Below are 18,823 nucleotides of genomic sequence, written 5' to 3' on the forward strand. Positions count from 1 at the left end.
TAGAAATAGCTGGAGGGTAGGGCTTTGATAGTTTGGGGGAGTTTCTCCCTTAGTGAGGATGGATGGATAATGTGAATCCTGAGAGAGGAGAGGAGAGAGACGAGGCTCTCACTCATTTTCTCTTTCTACTCTCCCACTCTCTTTCTCACACTCTCCCAGTCTCTCTTGCCTCTTACCTATTTGAACTTTACCTCTGTTTTATTTTCCCTCTCTTCCCTTGTGCGCCTCAGGCTAACCGCTATACTACCTGAACATGGGGATCTACCTCACCGTAGCTGCTTAGAAATACATCATTATGAATCATCATAGGTGCCTTCCTCTATTTCCCTTATGTCATCCGTCAAGTATATTATTCTCCTGGTGTGAAACCGCTCACCTCTCACCTCTCTTCCTTCCTTCTCTTTTTCCATTGAATGTCAGATCGGCTGGCTCCTGGTGGGGAAAGAGAAACTGGCATTTGATGGTATTAGCCACAGGGTGCTAGCATCTAGCGTGCCACTGCCTCCACATCATATGATACAGTACAGTGTGTGATTGAGAGCAGTGATACGGGTGATATGAATAATTTGAATGATACTGATACACAAACAGGCTTTAATTGGATCAGATGGACCAGCCACTCAGACTGGGGATAATGAGGACTATGTGACTGGTAGCCACAGGACTAAAGCTGTGTTGGAAAACCTTAGTAGAGCATGGTTGATGTATCGTGTGGCTGACAACTGATTGGTTGATTAGCTGATTACTCATAAATGCGTGGGAGGGGCCTTGAGCCCAACAGCTGGTGGTAAAAGTACTCTAATGATTGACAGCTGATTGGCGAATTAACCTCATAACCAGCACGCGATTGGCGTTCCCATGATAACACTGTACAACAGAGTCATTGTACCAGAAGAGTGTCCGTACCCGTTTAATGACTCTCAGTCTGAAAGAAGAGAACGAGGGAGTAAATAAATAAAGGCAGGAGATGAAAGAAGTGACGGGAATGAATAAAGGGATGAGCAGAAAGAAGAGAAGGGAACCAGGGAGTGAATAAAGGGATAATAAACCCTGTCAATCTGTTGGATGTTAAATATGGATGATTAGCGAGAAGGTCACGGGAGGTCCTCAGTCAAAACTAACTGACTGAACACTGGCACATTAACACCGTTGTAACATTGAAAGGGATACTTGAAATTGTGTGTGTGTGTGTGTGTGTGTGTGTGTGTGTGTGTGTGTGTGTGTGTGTGTGTGTGTGTGTGTGTGTGTGTGTGTGTGTGTGTGTGTGTGTGTGCGTGCGTGCGTGCGTGCGTGCGTGCGTGCGTGCGTGCGTGCGTGCGTGCGTGCGTGCGTGCGTGTCCTCTGGAGTCAAGCATAGTAAAACAGGGGCAGACATGGGCATGTTACAGAAGAGATAGAGAGAGGAGAGTCTGACCTGTCTTAAATAATTCAGCTCATGGCTGTCATCGCAGCCAGGTCATCAGTGATATAAGTCAGTATTCGACAGCATCCATATCTGAGGACGTCGGGAGATTATGTGGAAACCGGCCACTAGCGGCAAGTAGGTTTTGCTAGTGTTTTGTGGATGGGCGCAAGTATCTGTCTCTGATTCCAAAGGTTGCAAGTTTGAATCCAGTGATAGGAAGTTTTTTTAATGTTTTTGTTTTAAGCCTATCCCAAACCTTAACCATTCAGAGTTAGTGCCTAAGCTTAAGATTTCGGAGTTATTGCCTCAACCCTAACCTTAAAAATGTGATGTTTGCAACAACTTGACGTGAGACTGTGAGAGCTAGTTGGTTATCGTCATTGTTGCTGTTTGTGTATGTGTGTCTTTCACCCAGTGAATTGCATGCGTGTGCATACACACACACACACACACACGCCTAAACACACACCTCCTCTTTGGGCCCTTCCATCCAAACAAGACTGGGGTGTTCACAGACTAAAATAAGATCGATTTCACCTCACAATCAGGTCAACGTGTTAAAGATGCAGTAAACCATGTCAGAAGCTAGCAGATTCATTACTTACCAACAACAGCTGCAAATTCCAATACAACTACATCATGAAGTTCACTTTTCTTGCTTTGTCTAACAACACTATCATGAATCTAGCAAATTATGTTTTGTAGGTTAGAGTGCAGTATTTATTTCGTTTCATAGCACAAACGTTTGTTAGCACATTTCTCACACTGGCTTTAGCCACGGATAGAGCAGGCCTGCCCAGACAAGTGAAGGGGGGTTACCTAGCAACACGTACCTTGAGGGAGATGTCTTCGTAACGTGACAAATTCCCATGATTTGTGAATCTGTTCGTAAGAACAGCGAGCGCAACAGCTAAAATGGCTTTGAACAAATAAGATTTCAGCTAACAGGGAGAAGTATAACAAAATAACCACATCATGGCATTCACTAATCATGAACTATTAACACATAATAGACATTTCAGCACATTTGTGGATAAAATTCTTATTTACTCAACCTAGTCTTATCTAGTCATATTAGCCTAGTGATTATCATTGGATGGTGACTGGATAAGAGCAGTAAGACACCAGTCCTTTCTCCCTGAAAGTTCACATACCTGTAAAAGTCCTTCTGATCCAAATGAAAGGTGGCTGTCTGAGCTGGCATTGATGGATGTTGCTTCACTTCAATACTGAGTAACTCCTTGAAGCTGAGAAAATGTATCCTGTTATCAGACAACAGAGAACAAAGAACAATTCAGACACAGGAGTATTTATCAGCGTTCACAAAACAGGTTTTATTGTAAGAAAGTGAGGCAAAGACAAGGAAGAGATCAAATGTGAGGGTCTTGAAATGAAATGTTAATTGGGTTTTCACTGGTGTTTCCCAGTATTGGATGTCTTCCCAGGGAAGGGGATGTCTTCCCAGGGAAGAAAATGTTGTGGTTCCCCCTTTCAATTAGCTCCTGGATGCCCTTCACACTGTAGAGGAAGATACCCCTCAGGGAGAGATAGCGGTATAAATATTCATATGATCCCATGATTTACAGAATTTAAATTAGTCAAAGGACGTAAAATTACCAGCATCTGGTCACTATGGGACTTCTGTGAGTGACTAAGTGAAATCACTTGGACCATCCTCCTCAGGGAATTTTATAAAAATAATTCCCGAAATTTAAACTTGTGCATTTTACTATTACAACTTTCAAGAGTAAGTTTAAAGTCGGACCTAGTATCTTAAAATATATATATACAGTACCAGCAAAAGTTTGGACACATCTACTCATTCAAGGGATTTTCTTTATTTTTACTCTTCTCTATTGTAGAATAATAGTGAAGACATCAAAACTATGAAATAAAACATATGGAATCATGTAGTAACCAAAAAATATATTTTTGATTTTAGATTATTCAAAGTAGCAACCCTTTGCCTTGATGACAGGTTTCCACACTCTTGGCATTCTCTCAACCAGCTTAACCTGGAATGCTTTTCCAACAGTCTTGAAGGAGTTCCCACATATGCTGAGCACTTGGCTGCTTTTCCTTCACTTTGCAGTCCAACTTATCCTAAACCATCTAAATTGGATTGAGGTCGGGTGACTGTGGAGGCCAGCTCATCTGCTGCAGCACTCCATCACTCTCCTTCTTGGTAAAATGGCCCTTACACAGCCTGGAGGTGTGTTGGGTCATTGTCCTGTTGAAAAACAAATGATGGCTCCGCTTAGCGCGAACCAGATGGCATTGCGTATTTCTGCAGAATGCTGCGGTAGCCATGCTGGTTAAGTGTGCCTTGAATTCAAAATAAATTACTGACAGTGTCACCAGCAAAGCACCTCCACATCATCACATCTCCTCCTCCATGCTTCACGGTGGGAACCACATGCGGCGATCATCCGTTCACCAACTCAGCGTCTCACAAAGACATGGCGGTTGGAACCAAAAATCAAAAATTTTGACTCATCAGACCAAAGGACAGATTTCCGCCGGTCTAATGTCCATTGCTAGTGTTTCCTGGCCCAAGCAAGTCTCTTCTTATTATTGGTGCCCTTTAGTAGGGGTTTCTTTTCAGCAATTTGACCTTGAAGGCCTGATTCACGAGTCTCCTCTGAACAGTTGATGTTGAGATGTGTCTGTTACTTGAACTCTGTGAAGCATTTATTTGAGCTGCAATCTGAGATGCAGTTAACACTAATAAACGTATCCTCTACAGCAGAGGCAATTCTGGGTCTTCCTTTCCTATGGCGATCCTCATGAGAGAAAGTTTCATCATAGCGCTTGATGGTTTTTGCGATTGCACTTGAAGAAACTTTAAAAGTTCTTGAAATGTTCCGCATTGGATGACCTTCATGTCTAATAGTAACGATGGACTGTCATTTGTCTTTGCTTATTTGAGCTGTTCTTGCCATAATACGGACTTGGTCTTTTACCAAATAGGGTTATCTTCTGTATACCACCCCTACCTTGTCAAAACACAACTGATTGGCTCAAACGCATTAAGAAGGAAAGAAATTCCACAAATTAACTTTGAACAATTCACACCTGTTAATTGAAATGCATTCCAGGTGACTACATCATGAAGCTGGTTGAGAGAATGCCAAGAGTGTGCAAAGCTGTCATCAAGGCTAAGGGTGCATACTTTGAAGGTGCATACTTGCAAGGCTCCTTTTTCCTCCAAACATAACGATGGTCATTATGGCCAAACTATTTTTGTTTCATCAGACCAGAGGACATTTCTCCAAAAAGTATGATCTTTGTCCCCATGTGCAGTTGCAAACCGTAGTCTGCTTTCTAATGGCGGTTTTGGGGCAGTGGCTTCTTCCTTACTGAGCGGCCTTTCAGGTTATGTCGATATAGGACTTGTTTTACTGTGGATATAGTTACTTTCGTACCTGTTTCCTCCAGCATCTTCACAAGGTCCTTTGCTGTTGTTCGGGGATTGATTTGCTGGGATTGTTCTGGGATTGACTTTTCGCACCAAAGTACGTTCATCTGTAGGAGACAAAACGCGTCTCCTTCCTGAGCGGTATGACGTCTACGTAGTCCCATGGTGTTTATACTTGCGTACTATTGTTTGTACAGATGAACGTGGTACCTTCAGGCATTTGGAAATTGCTCCCAAGGACGAACCACAATTTTTTTCTGATGTTTTGGCTGATTTCTTTTGTTTTTCCCATGATGTCAAGCAAAGAGGCACTGAGTTTGAAGGTAGGCCTTGAAATACATCCACAGGTACACCTCCAATTGACTCAGATGATGTCAATTAGCCTATCAGAAGCTTCTAAAGCCATGACATAATTTTCTGGAATTTTCCAAGCTGTTTAAAGGCACAGTCAACTTAGTGTATGTAAACTTCTGACCCACTGGAATTGTGATACAGTGAATTAAGTGAAATAATCTGTCTGTAAACAAATGTTGGCAAAATGACTTGTGTCATGCACAAAGTAGATGTCCTAACCGACTTGCCAAAACTATAGTTTGTTCACAAGAAATTTGTGGCGTGGTTGAAAAACGAGTTTAACTCCAACCTAAGTGTATGTAAACTTCTGACTTCAAATGTATGTGCCTTCAGTGTTACCCGGTGCTTTAGGGAACATAGGGTTAATCTCTGTAGAGGTCACTGTGTATCAGCAGCCATCAACACAGACCTCTGGCTGACTGACTCCCTAGGAGGCTTCCAGACATTTCCATTGACCTTACACACACGCACATTTTCGCACACACTCAAGCATTCACAGACGCATATACATACACAAACACATATGATTCACATGCACACAGACATGCACACGCACTGACACACACAGAAATGTTTGGGCATACACAATCTTCCATGGACTCCCCCCTCTTCCTCTCGTGAAAGTACTCATGAGATGAATCTGCACATTACCAAAACTGACACCCCCTGCCTCACACTCACACACACACACATCCCAAGGACGGTGTGTTACCCCTGTGATGTAATTCTTACCCAATCATACTAATCTAGCCCTGACACTGCCTTTGGGAGTGTGGCTCTATGACAAACATACAAATAAATAATGCTTCCAATACCCATCCACACACACACACACTCCTGTACACACACACACACACACACACACACACACACACACACACACACACACACACACACACACACACACACACACACACACACACACACACACACACACACGACAGCCATCCCCAAGGTCTCCCTGGCTGTATGATAGAAGATAACTTCATAAGTTGTGAGTGTGATATCTGCCACCCCAGTGTGAGCATCCATTACACCAGTGAGCAGCGCTCAGGAAACACACACACACAGAGACACAGAGACACACACACACAGAGACACACACACACAGAAACAGAGAGATACACACACAGAGACAGAGAGATACACACACAGAGACAGAGAGATACACACACAGAGACAGAGAGATACACACACAGAGACAGAGAGACACACACACAGAGACAGAGAGACACACACACAGAGACAGAGAGATACACACACAGAGACAGAGAGATACACACACAGAGACAGAGAGATACACACACAGAGACAGAGAGATACACACACAGAGACAGAGAGATACACACACAGAGACAGAGAGATACACACACAGAGACAGAGAGACACACACACACAGAGACAGACAGACACACACACAGAGACAGAGAGATACACACACAGAGACAGAGAGACACACACACAGAGACAGACAGACACACACACAGAGACAGAGAGATACACACACAGAGACAGAGAGATACACACACAGAGACAGAGAGATACACACACAGACAGAGAGATACACACACAGAGACAGACAGACACACACACAGAGACAGAGAGATACACACACAGAGACAGAGAGACACACACACAGAGACAGACAGACACACACACAGAGACAGAGAGATACACACACAGAGACAGACAGACACACACACAGAGACAGAGAGATACACACACAGAGACAGACAGACACACACACAGAGACAGACAGACACACACACAGAGACAGAGAGATACACACACAGAGACAGACAGACACACACACAGAGACAGACAGACACACACACAGAGACAGAGAGATACACACACAGAGACAGAGAGACACACACACAGAGACAGACAGACACACACACAGAGACAGAGAGATACACACACAGAGACAGACAGACACACACACAGAGACAGAGAGATACACACACAGAGACAGACAGACACACACACAGAGACAGAGAGATACACACACAGAGACAGACAGACACACACACACACAGACAGACAGACAGACACACACACACACACACACACACACACAGAGACACACACAGAGACAGAAATACACAGACAGAAACACACAAATGTACATAGACACACACAGAGGGACACACAAACACACTCTTAGAAGCAAACACACAGAAATGTGCACACACGTACACACACACCTGGGTTAAGCTCCTAAATCTTCATCAGTACTGTCAGCCTGTCTGCGGATCTGGAACAGAAAAACAAACTGATAAATTGCTAAATTATGTCTGTGTCTTTGTGTGTGGGTTCTCTCTCTCTGTGTATTCGTGTGTGGGCTCATCTCTCTCTGTGTCTTTGTGTGTTGGTTCTCTCTCTCTGTGTCTTTGTGTGTGGGTTCTCTCTCACAATGTCTTTGTGTGTTGGTTCTCCCTGTGTCTTTGTGTGTGGGTTCTCTCTCTCTGTGTCTTTGTGTGTGGGTTCTCTCTCTCTGTGTCTTTGTGTGTGGGTTCTCTCTCTCTGTGTCTTTGTGTGTGGGTTCTCTCTCTCTGTGTCTTTGTGTGTTGGTTCTCTCCCACAATGTCTTTGTGTGTTGGTTCTCTCGCTCTCTCTCTCTATGTGTATTCGTGTGTGGGCTCATCTCTGTGTTTTTGTGTGTGGGTTCTCTCTCTCTCTGTGTGTGTGTGTGTGTGTGTGTGTGTGTGTGTGTGTGTGTGTGTGTGTGTGTGTGTGTGTGTGTGTGTGTGTGTGTGTGTGCGTGCGTGTTCTCACTGCGTGTCTTTGTGTATAGGTTCTCTCTCTGTCTGGCTTCAATACACCAAAGCTACCAATACTCAACCCAGCTCAATACTACACTACCCTGATTGCTGTTCTATTACACTGATCTGATCTATTGTTTCATTTTGTCTCTCACAACAGATGCTGTTATTGATATTGGTATTTTTGTATTTATGTCACTAATCACTAATTTAACAATTCGGTTTTTTTCTCCACAAAATGTGTTATTTAATGCAGAAGTCCCTTGTGTCACTAAAGAGCTGAAGAGCTTTGCACTGTCACAAAAGACTCTGGGATTGATGGATGGATTGATAGAGGAACGTATTCATCCATTGACCTCTGTCGTAAAAGGGTGTCATACCAAATAAAAGACCAAATCCTGTCTTGAGACATGGAACTCCGACTCTGTAGTGAATGGAGGTTATTGGTGATTTGACCTTTTATTTGGTCAGTCTATAGGACATGTGACATTCTGGCCATACTCAAACTGTTTGAACAAGTATTCCCTCCTAACTTCTTTTAACCCTTTACTATTTCACCAGAGAAGTTGACTGAGGACACGTTCTCATTTACAGTAACAGGATCTAACACAGTAGTGTGTAAAGAGTGCACTAGCAGAGTGTTTCAAGTCATCTTCAAGGACTAGTTCCTCAGTACGCTCTTCAATACACTACAGTATTCTCCATCAGTTTGGGATCTGAAAGTAGAAAGCCAAGTCCCTGGGGTATAGTGGAACAGTGTATCTGAGGACTGGCCTTCTGTGTGTGGAGAGGGACAGGGGAGAGGGGGAGATGTATGTCTGAGGGAATAGGGAGTGACAGGTACCATCCTTGTCCTGCCCTCCCGCTGGCTCTGACAGTCTTCCAGCTTCGCCTCCACTGTCACATGGAGTATAGGGAGGGAGGGATGGTGGGATGGAGGAAAGAGAGAGATGCTGTAGTACAGACTGATTTCATAGACCTCTGTCGTGTATTCTCTCTCACACCGTCATACACATGTATAGGCATGCACACAATGTCCTGTACCACTGCTGTAGTTCTCTCTCTCTCTCTCTCTCTCTCTCTCTCTCTCTCTCTCTCTCTCTCTCTCTCTCTCCTTTCCCATCTCTTTCGCTCTCTCCAGGTGTTTCCACCCCTCTGTGTTTCATTCTCAGTGCAGTGCTGAGTGAGATGACTCATCCTACTGTGTGAAAGACAAGAAACACCAGCCAACCGCTCTGCCCGGCGCCCCTCCATCCCTCCCACCCAACCTCCCGCTCTGTCCGACAGCCCTCCCTCCCAACCTCCCGCTCTGCCCGACACCCCTCCCTCCCTCCCAACCTCCCGCTCTGCCCTCCATCCCTCCCTCCATCTTTTCCAAGACATACCAGCCAGCAGCTCCACCCAGCACCGTTCCCTCCCTCCCCGTGTTCTTCCCCAGTCATCACTCCAGCCCTCTCCATCTATGCACCTATCCACACATCCACTTTTCTAATAGACACCGATGGACTCTCACATCCACATTCACCTATATGTAGCCATGAATACGATACAGTATGTGACCAATATGCATGGTTCCTGGTAAGGGGTACGTGTGTTGTATGTTTGACCGTTAGAAGGAAACCTATAGCGTGATGAAGGTGTTATACCCTTGGCTGTGGTCCTGTGGAGAGATCATGTGGTTGTGCATGCATGAGTGTGTGTTGTGCGTGTTCTACAAATATGTGGAACCCTTATGGGAACATGGTTCTGCACTTAAGCCACCCCTGTGTCAATGCATGTCTGGTCTTCTCTCTGATGTAATGTGCAAGGGCTGTATGTTTGCGAGGGTGTATTTATCTACTGTAGTCTCACTATAAGCATGACATCAGAAGACCTGCAAGATGCATGAAGACACACACACACCTGACTGGGTTGGTGTTGTAATGACACATTCACACCAGTGCCCTGACACAAAAGCAATATTAGGAACGTACACATCTCTACACCTCTCCTCCGCTCATCGGTTTCCACTATTATTTATCTCACGACTGTTCTATATTTCCTACAATCCCAGACAATTTGTTTTCTTCTTCTGTTTTTTAATTACAGTAGCTTTCTTTGCAATTTATTGTCCAAAAGCAGCCAGGGTAATAGATTATAGTGTCGGAGGAGTGCATCTTGTGTGTCTAGCACGTGTGTGTGTGTTAAACCTTTATTTTACTCACAGCTTTACCATCCTCCCAGTATAATGTGGGGCCATTGGGAACTACTCTCCTCTCCAGTGTGCAGTTCAGATATCTAGGAGGAAAACTAAATGAACAATGTACAATCAGTAAACAATGACGGACGGAGGTCAGACTGGAGTAAAGGACAGGAGTAAATGTCCTTACAATATGATTCCTAATTCATTAGCCCAGTAAAGGGAATAATCCATTTGAAAAAGGGGGTGGGAGGGTGTGGGGATTGGGGAGGCAGATCCCTCAAGATTGACTTTGAAATTGGACGTCTTGAGGACGTCGTAAGAATGCCTTCCAAACTGGCCACTAGGGGGCAACCGTGAGCGCTATTACCACCAAGTAGGCTTGGGTTTTACGTTGTGGACCGGGGTGGCGGATGAGTGGCAGGTAGACTAGCGGTTAAGAGCGTTGGGCACCAGTAACTGAATAGGTCGCTGGATTGAATCCCGAGCCGGCAAGGTGGCAAAATCTTCTGTTCTGCCCTTGAGCAAGGCAGTTTATCCCCAACAACAACTGCTCCCGGGCTACCGATGACATCGATTAAGACTAGCCCCCCCCCACCCACCTCTCTGATTCAGAGGGGTTGGGTTAAATGCAGAAGACACATTTCAGTTGAATGCATTCAGTTGTACAACTGACTAGGTCTCCCCCTTTCCCTTCCCTTCCATGACTCTGAAACAAAAGGTTACGTGTTCAAGCCAAGTGGTAGACACTCCATTTATTCTTTATTGAATTTTTGTTTTCTATCCCAAACCTTAACTCAAGTTAAACATTTGACGGAACGATGCTGTGCAGGAGGAGTCAACCCAGGGTGTCAAAAACACTTCCAAATTTGACATTTGGAGAAACGTGGATATATTGACATCCGAATCTGAAGTCAAATTGGTGAAGCCGTGAGATCTTGTTGGGATTGGAGGTGTGTGAGTGAGTGGGGGGTGAGGGTAGTACAATTACGCAGCTGTCACTTTACCCTGTTTGTCTGTCTGGAGTGTAGACAGGAGTACAGGAGACAATACTTAACACACAAACACACACCCCCGTCCGCCCTCCACCGTCCTCAATGTCAATAGATAGACGCACACAGTCTGTGCCAGCGACACACTGACTGTACAGGCTGAATGGGCGTCCCATTAGGAAATCCATTTCCCATTAACACATGCCTCATTTTAATTTCACTCAGCAGTGTGTGCGTGTGTGTGTATGTTCCTGCACGTGTGTGTGCCTGCGTATGTATGTGCTCACGCGTGTGTATGCTTACGTAGGCAAGTCGCCGTGTGGATTTTTATTCCTCTCAATGAGTTGCCATTCTTAGAATCAATTCTTCTAGTTAGTAGACTGGGATAGTACTGTTGGGGGGGGGGGGGGGGGGGGGGGATGGATGGATGGAGGGGATAAGTGATATCCCATCATCTCCCAACTGTGGCCGACTGGCGACACACACACACTCTCCTCACTCCCTTTAAAAAGCTGGTCCCATTAAACTAAGTGCAATAATAAACACAGGACTGCTCCCAAATTATTCATGAACAGCATTACCAAGACTGGACCTACTCATCATGAGGAAGAGAGGGACAAGCGAGCGAGCGAGAGAGAGAGAAATAAAGTACATCAAGTACAGTACAAAGGGAGATAGAAAGAATAGAAAAAGAGAGGTGAGAGACAGGGAGGGGAGGTAGACAGATGAAGGGTGGATACTCTGTCCATCAAACTGCTAAGCATGCATCATCTGCATCAAGAGGATGTATGTGCTTATGTGGCACATAGGGATGAGTGAAACGTACTACTCAGAATTATTATCTATGCAGTCTTAACTCTTCTTGAACTGCACTGTTGGTTAAGGACTTGCAGCATTTCACGGTAAGGTCTAGACTTGTTGTATTCGGCGCATGTGACAAATAAAGTTTGATTTGATAAGTGTTGCTACTTGCACCGCTAAATTGCTAGCCTTTCACGTTGCGCAGACTGGTAAGACGCTTCAGGAGAGCAGTCACGTGTGTTAGCAAGGCAGAGGTCCTGGGTTTGAGCCTCGGTGTGAACCGAATCAGGAGGAAGTGGTACTCGCTAAGCAAGCAGCGTGATGTCCTTTACACGTGCATTTGTCTGTGTCCCTACATAAAAAAATATATATTTGTGTCTGTGTTTACATGCATGTGGAGAGTTCAAGTTCAAAGCCCATTGGGTCAACTCTTGCAGTATAATCGATGTGAGCGCCTGCTGTAATCACCATGGTAATAACTGGTAAATAAACACAGAGGTGATAACAGGTCGTAGGGTAATTACTGCCCTCTAAGAGGTTAATATCCGAGGATGAATAATAACCCATAAATGATGCTGTGTTATATTTCCCCACAGCTGGCCCATTCATACTGTACTGATGTCTATTCCTGTCAGAACTGGGTTCAACACTATGTTATATATTTCATTTACTCTAGCCTGCCTTGAGTGCCACATGGGCAGGATTTGCAGTTTGGGGGCTGTTCCGTTAGCCAAACATTGTAGAACATTGCAGATAGAAATGCCATGAATAGAGCCGACGCAATTGCTGTCAGAGAGGCATGTTAATCTACATAGCACATTTCTATTTGAACGTTGCAAAAGAATATCCTGCTGAACGCACCCCTTCTGTGAGAGCCGAGGGGATGCCTGGCGACATCAAACTGAGATGGAGGGAGCAGCGAGACCGAAAGGTCTTCTCCAAGGAGAACAAAGGATACACAAACAGAAGGAGAGACAGAGAGCTTGAGAATAAGGAAGACCTCTGAACAAAGCGTGTGTCGTCGCTTCCAGAACAATTTTTCATAATTTCCTTATCTTCAGTTTATTTCAGGACTCATCTTACTTTTCAAAACTTTTCATTTATTAAATGCACAAATGATAGTTTCATTGTGCATTTTTAATTAAATTTGATTGAATTAAATGTATTACTGGTGGAGTTTCTGAGCCTGTGTGTTAAGTGGAGGTTGTCACCACTCTGTGTTGCAGGCTATAGGTCTGGAGTCGTCCAGGGACACCAGCGGTGCCATAAATCTCTCTGTGGTTGTTCATTATTTATTTGTTGATGTTTTTGTTTATTTCAACTGTTTCTTCACCTGAGGGTCAACGCTCCTTTCATTTCTCCATCTCCTTTTTCTAATTCTATCCATTCTTCATCCTTGTCCCTATTTCCCCTCCAAATCCACTCGCTCTCTCTGAGAACCTGTTCCTTTGCCAGTCTGCATTAATCTCCATTATAGATTCCTGTGTATTAAGAGTTTCTGGGGTGAGACAGACAGAGAATAACGAGAGAGAGGAGATTGCTACTACTGGTGCTGCTGTGACATTCCACAGACACATTTTACACCAGGGCTGGCCTGGGTTAGCCTGGTCCCAGATCTGTTTGTGTGGTCTTGACATAGCAATGCTGGCAAGGAGTTGGCAAGACAACACAAACAGATATGCCACCAGACTAGGCCTGGGTGTCTTCCCACCTTTACTCCTATTTACTCCCCCCACTGGTTCCTCTAGTCTAACCTCACAATACTGGAGGTGATTTCAGAGTTGTATTCATTAATGCACACCGTAGAAAAACGTTCTGCAACGGGAACCGAAAACATATAGTCCCATCCTGTTTATCCGTTTGGTGCCTAGTGAATACTACCCAAGTAGTGACTCTCCCTGGGCAAACTCAAGGTCACTTGAATGAACCCAAAGCCAATTCACATCTTCTCTACCGTATAACTTTATAGGTCAATATAGACCATGGTGCTCAGCCACTGGTGGACTGTCCCACCTGGTATTGGAAACACCTGCCACCCGTGTTTCTCTGTCCGCTTCCCTAACCACTGAACACCCCGTCCATCCCCCCCCTTCACTACTCCGTTCCTCAGGGGTGAATTATTCCTCTATTTCGTTGTTCTCTGGAGGGGGGCTGTGCTGACGCAGCGTGGAGAAGTTGTCTTCTGCCGTTCCCCTCCTTTCCACTGCCCGGGAGAGAGGAAGAGCGAGAGAGAAGAGAGAAAGTTAGCCCATGAGAGAGAAAGAGATTGAGTATACAGTTGTAGAAACTAACATCTGTTTGAGATCACAAAGATAACTTCCTCTCTATCCCTCCCTCCTACAGCACCTATGAATACAGTGATAGTTCAAAGATTTCATCCCTCCTTCCCTACTCTCCTCATCCCCCCCCCCCCCCCCCCCACTCGTCCCATATTAATTAAATCGGCCAGTAATTACAGTCATACTGAAGGGAATTGGAGAGTCGAGCAAGAAATTGGTCATGCCTCAAAATCTTTTGAAGTGAAATTGCTCTGTCCAAGTTGACTTCGTCAAATAGAGCTACTACTGTACAGTACAAGCAAACAGTGGGTGGTAGTAGTATACATTGACTGTATTTAATGATTAGGGATATCTATGCCAGAGGTACTTCCACATCCTCTCGCCTTGCTTTAAGTAGTGTTTTACCGTAGGCCTATACTGTATCCCTATACTGTACATGCTTTAAATAGGGGAAACAGAGACCATTTACCATTATATCCAATTTGATCTGTAGAGACCGTTACTTCACACAATAGGACAGTGACCAGGAAGTGCCTGTTGAGTGAGATACGTTGTGTCCGTGTCCAGGCCTACTTTAGCGGTCTGTCTGCAGTTAGTGAATGAGGCCAGGTGGTAACCATATCTAAGGGTGAGGTTACACTGGCCCACTACATGTACAAAACAGGGGAGACTGGACTGGTGACAGCATTTAAAGACGAACATGCAAATATATATTAACAATCAAACAACTAAAAACAGAAGGGTCTACATCAAATAATGTAACAGACAAGTTAATGCTGTTGTATACTACACCGTTAAACACTGTACGGTCTCGACACATGTACAAGTAGACACATCTGGTCCTATTCAGTTGTGTTGTGATAATGACTAGTGTATAGGCAAGTATACCTAGTGCAGTGAATATCCTGAGCGTTCAGTCACTAGTGTGTCTCAGTCACAGCAGCCCAGCATACTGGCAGATGTTAGGGAGAGAACAGAACAGAGCTCCCTCCCTCCTTCCTCTTCTCGCTCTGCCATCTTCTCCTCTCTGCCATCTTCTCCTCCCCCGCTCTCTTTCTGCAGGACTGTCTGTTTAGGTAGGGCACCAAAGTGTTCTTAAACATTCCTTAATACAACATCCAAGGGATCTAGGATTGTCTGCATCCCTCATCGCCACTGCTCTTCAGTGACCCAGAAGGGCAGAGTCATACATAACCCCTGTCCTCTGCCGTCTCATCCCCAGCCTCAGTCAGGCCAGAGTGGCTGAGCCAGGCCAGTGACTGATATAGAGCCAGGGTGATGTAACTGGCAGTGAGGTCAGTCCGGAGTTCACTGGCAGGATGTTCTGTGCCAGACGTGTCACACATACCTGGAAGTTCTTGGCCTAGTAATCTTCTGAATACACCAGCAGATTGCTGCAGTGTTAGTCAGGGAGTGTGTGTGTATATATATGGGCCAGAAACACATGCTCTCTCTCCTCGGTAACCTCTCCTGATGTTCTTATCCCACAGTGTGACTATCTGAGACGAGCAGAGCAGCGCTGGACAGATTACATGGTGCTGGAGGCAGAAGTGCTGTCTCCTGGCGCCCTCTGTTGGAACTGCACTGAATCCCAGACAGAAAAGAGAGCTCCACTCCAAACAGGACTTTTACACATCGTAACATGTTTTATCCAAAAGCTACTTAATAAATCAAATCAAGTAATTTTTATTTATTTATATAGCCCTTCGTACATCAGCTAATATCTCGAAGTGCTGTACAGAAACCCAGCCTAAAACCCCAAACAGCAAGCAATGCAGGTGTAGAAGCACGGCGGGTAGGAAAAACTCCCTAGAAAGGCCAAAACCTAGGAAGAAACCTAGAGAGGAACCAGGCTATGAGGGGTGGCCAGTCCTCTTCTGGCTGTTTGCTGGTGTCCTGGAAAAACCTTTTCAGGATTTTTTATTTTCAAATCCACCGCCATGTATTAATGGAAGTTCACAAGGTGTTTTGAATGACGTATCACTCCTAGAGTCAAACTCAACATTCAGGGGGAGGACTACTTTCAATTTGTGACTTTTCCAGGACAGCGACAAAATGTATCCCATGTATAGATCAAAACTACAAACATTAGTAACATTCTTCTAACACGGTCCCAGATCTGTTAATGCCAACCTAACATGCTGACCAACCTGCCCCCATCGCGTGTGCTGCAAAATAAATTTACACATACATGTTATTCAATCATTTGCACCCACACTGCTCGTGTGCATCAACGGACATCTGCGTAGCCAGGCGCTAAAATAGAACTTGGTTCTATTTGTGACGCTTGATGCATTACAAAAGTCCTTCTCTCATCTCCTCATTGGGTTTCAGGAGCATATACCCACGTAGGTGATTGAAAAATTAACTGAGGTCCACACACCAGTTGGTGGTGGTAATGCACCTTAAAGTTGGTTGCCAACCACCATATAAAGTCCAAAGAAGTCTGAAGTAGGAGAGATTACTAGAAACAAACGCGGTTTACCCTTTAATCTGTGCATTAATTGTCGGAGTAGAGGACATTGTGCATTTTAGGTAAAATAACAACCCAATGTTTATATCCCAGGACAAATTAGCTAGCTAGCTAAATTGACAAATGTTTAATGCTTTCGACCTGTCCCCAAGTTAATATATTTGGTTCAGAGTTCGTTTAGATTTTTCAACCTGCGTGTCCTGATTGCGCCTGGTGTGGGGGGACAAAATCAACATGCGTGCGGTCTGGTCAGCATGTTAGGAGTTGGCTATACAGCACAGACAGACAGTCTACAAGGAAGTTGCATACAGAGTCAAAAGGAAGTTGTACAGACACAAAGTGATCAAGATGTAGATTTATTTCATGCTACAGCAGTACCATCAATGATCATCATTCAATACAACCCAGAGAAAATAAATACAGCAAAACATTCATGATAAAGTTAATTTGCACTTTATGAAGGAAGAGGAAGTAGAAAGTAGTCAAGTTTTAAATTGCAAATATTTCCAGATATGGGGTGGAGTCATTGACGATATTGCAGCTCTTTTATATGGTAATTCAGTCAGGATTTGCATGGATATATTTTTCTTCAACTATATTTGAATTGATTGAGTGATGAGTCAAGGAGGTAAAATTGGTTACATTCATTATTTGTTCATTTTCAATCAAAAACAATTATCAGTATTTAAGCACAAAATATAACATTTAGTAGTTTTATCAGTACAATTACCTCATATTACTGACAACAGCTCTTTCTGCAGCAGATAGTCCATTAGAAGTTAGATTGGGTACACGATTGCATAGCACTGCTGCTGTTATCCTTTGATTTTGACATTCTGCACCAGTATCAAATTGTGTACGTTTCCATTTTTCAAAAATAGGCTAAAGCATCATACTAATGTATATGCCTACTAACTAGGCAGTACACAGTGAGATACACCTGACATTGCATATTTCAAACGCTGGCACTGAATTTAAAACTTCAGGGGAGCATTCAGGAAGTCTGTCAATGTTCTAACAACTTTACTACAACGTTGAACGGTGGCGCGTTTAAAACTTAGGGAAGCATTCAGGAAGGAAAAACATTACAAAAGGAAGTCTCAACCATCCTGACAACTTTCAGAAATGCTCAAGGCAACGTTCATGAACACTATTACAACGTCAGGCTGTGGTGTGTCGAAAACCGCCACCTTGAAAGTGCTGGAACCACCCACCCACACACAAATACTTCTATATTATACTTCTCATATTGATATCTCTTCGTTTCTTTTTTAATAAATGTTTTGGATTGTGCTTATTTTGTTATATTGCTAGGTATTACTGCACTGTCGGAGCTAGAAACACAAGCATTTCGCTACACCTGCAAATCTGTGTACACGACCAATACACTTAATTTGATTACTTTGCAGTTTACATACCCGCACTCAACTCTATCCTCTGGGTGTTCATCCTTCTGTATTGTCAGCAACACTAGATTCTTTGGTTCGTCAAGGTGTCCTTTTGATTCATACGCTCACCTGTACCAAGGCTATAAAGAACAGAAGTACCCACACAATTCACCAGTAGTTCCTAATTCACTCCACTAACAGAAGCTATTCAAAAACAGTATCAATACTGATATAGTAGTACTGTACCCAATATATGCAGTACCAATAAAGTAGTGATTCTATCACATTCCAGAGAATATAAAATCACTAAGAAAAGTTTTCAAAGACCTGTAGCATTCACAAGAACGTAGGGCCAGACGGATTACCAGGACGTGCTCTCCGAGCATACGCTGACCAACTGGCAAGTGTCTTCACTAACATTTTCAACCTGTCCCCCACTGAGTCTGTAATACCAACATGTTTTAAGCAGACCACCATAGTCCCTGTGCCCAAGAACACGAAGGTAACCTGCCTAAATGACTACCAACCCGTAGCCATGAAGTGCTTTGAAAGGCTGGTCATGCATCACATCAACAGCATCCTCCCGGAGACCGCCCAAACAGATCCACAGATGACGCAATCGCTGTTGCACTCCACACTGCCCTTTCCCACCAGGACAAAAGGAACACCTACATGAGAATGATATTCATTGACTACAGCTCAGCGTTCAACACCATAGTGCCCTCAAAGCTCATCACTAAGCTAAGGACTCTGGGACTAAACACCTCCC

This window comes from Salvelinus namaycush, chromosome 36, assembly GCF_016432855.1.
Source record: "Salvelinus namaycush isolate Seneca chromosome 36, SaNama_1.0, whole genome shotgun sequence".
Lineage (NCBI taxonomy): Eukaryota > Metazoa > Chordata > Actinopteri > Salmoniformes > Salmonidae > Salvelinus > Salvelinus namaycush.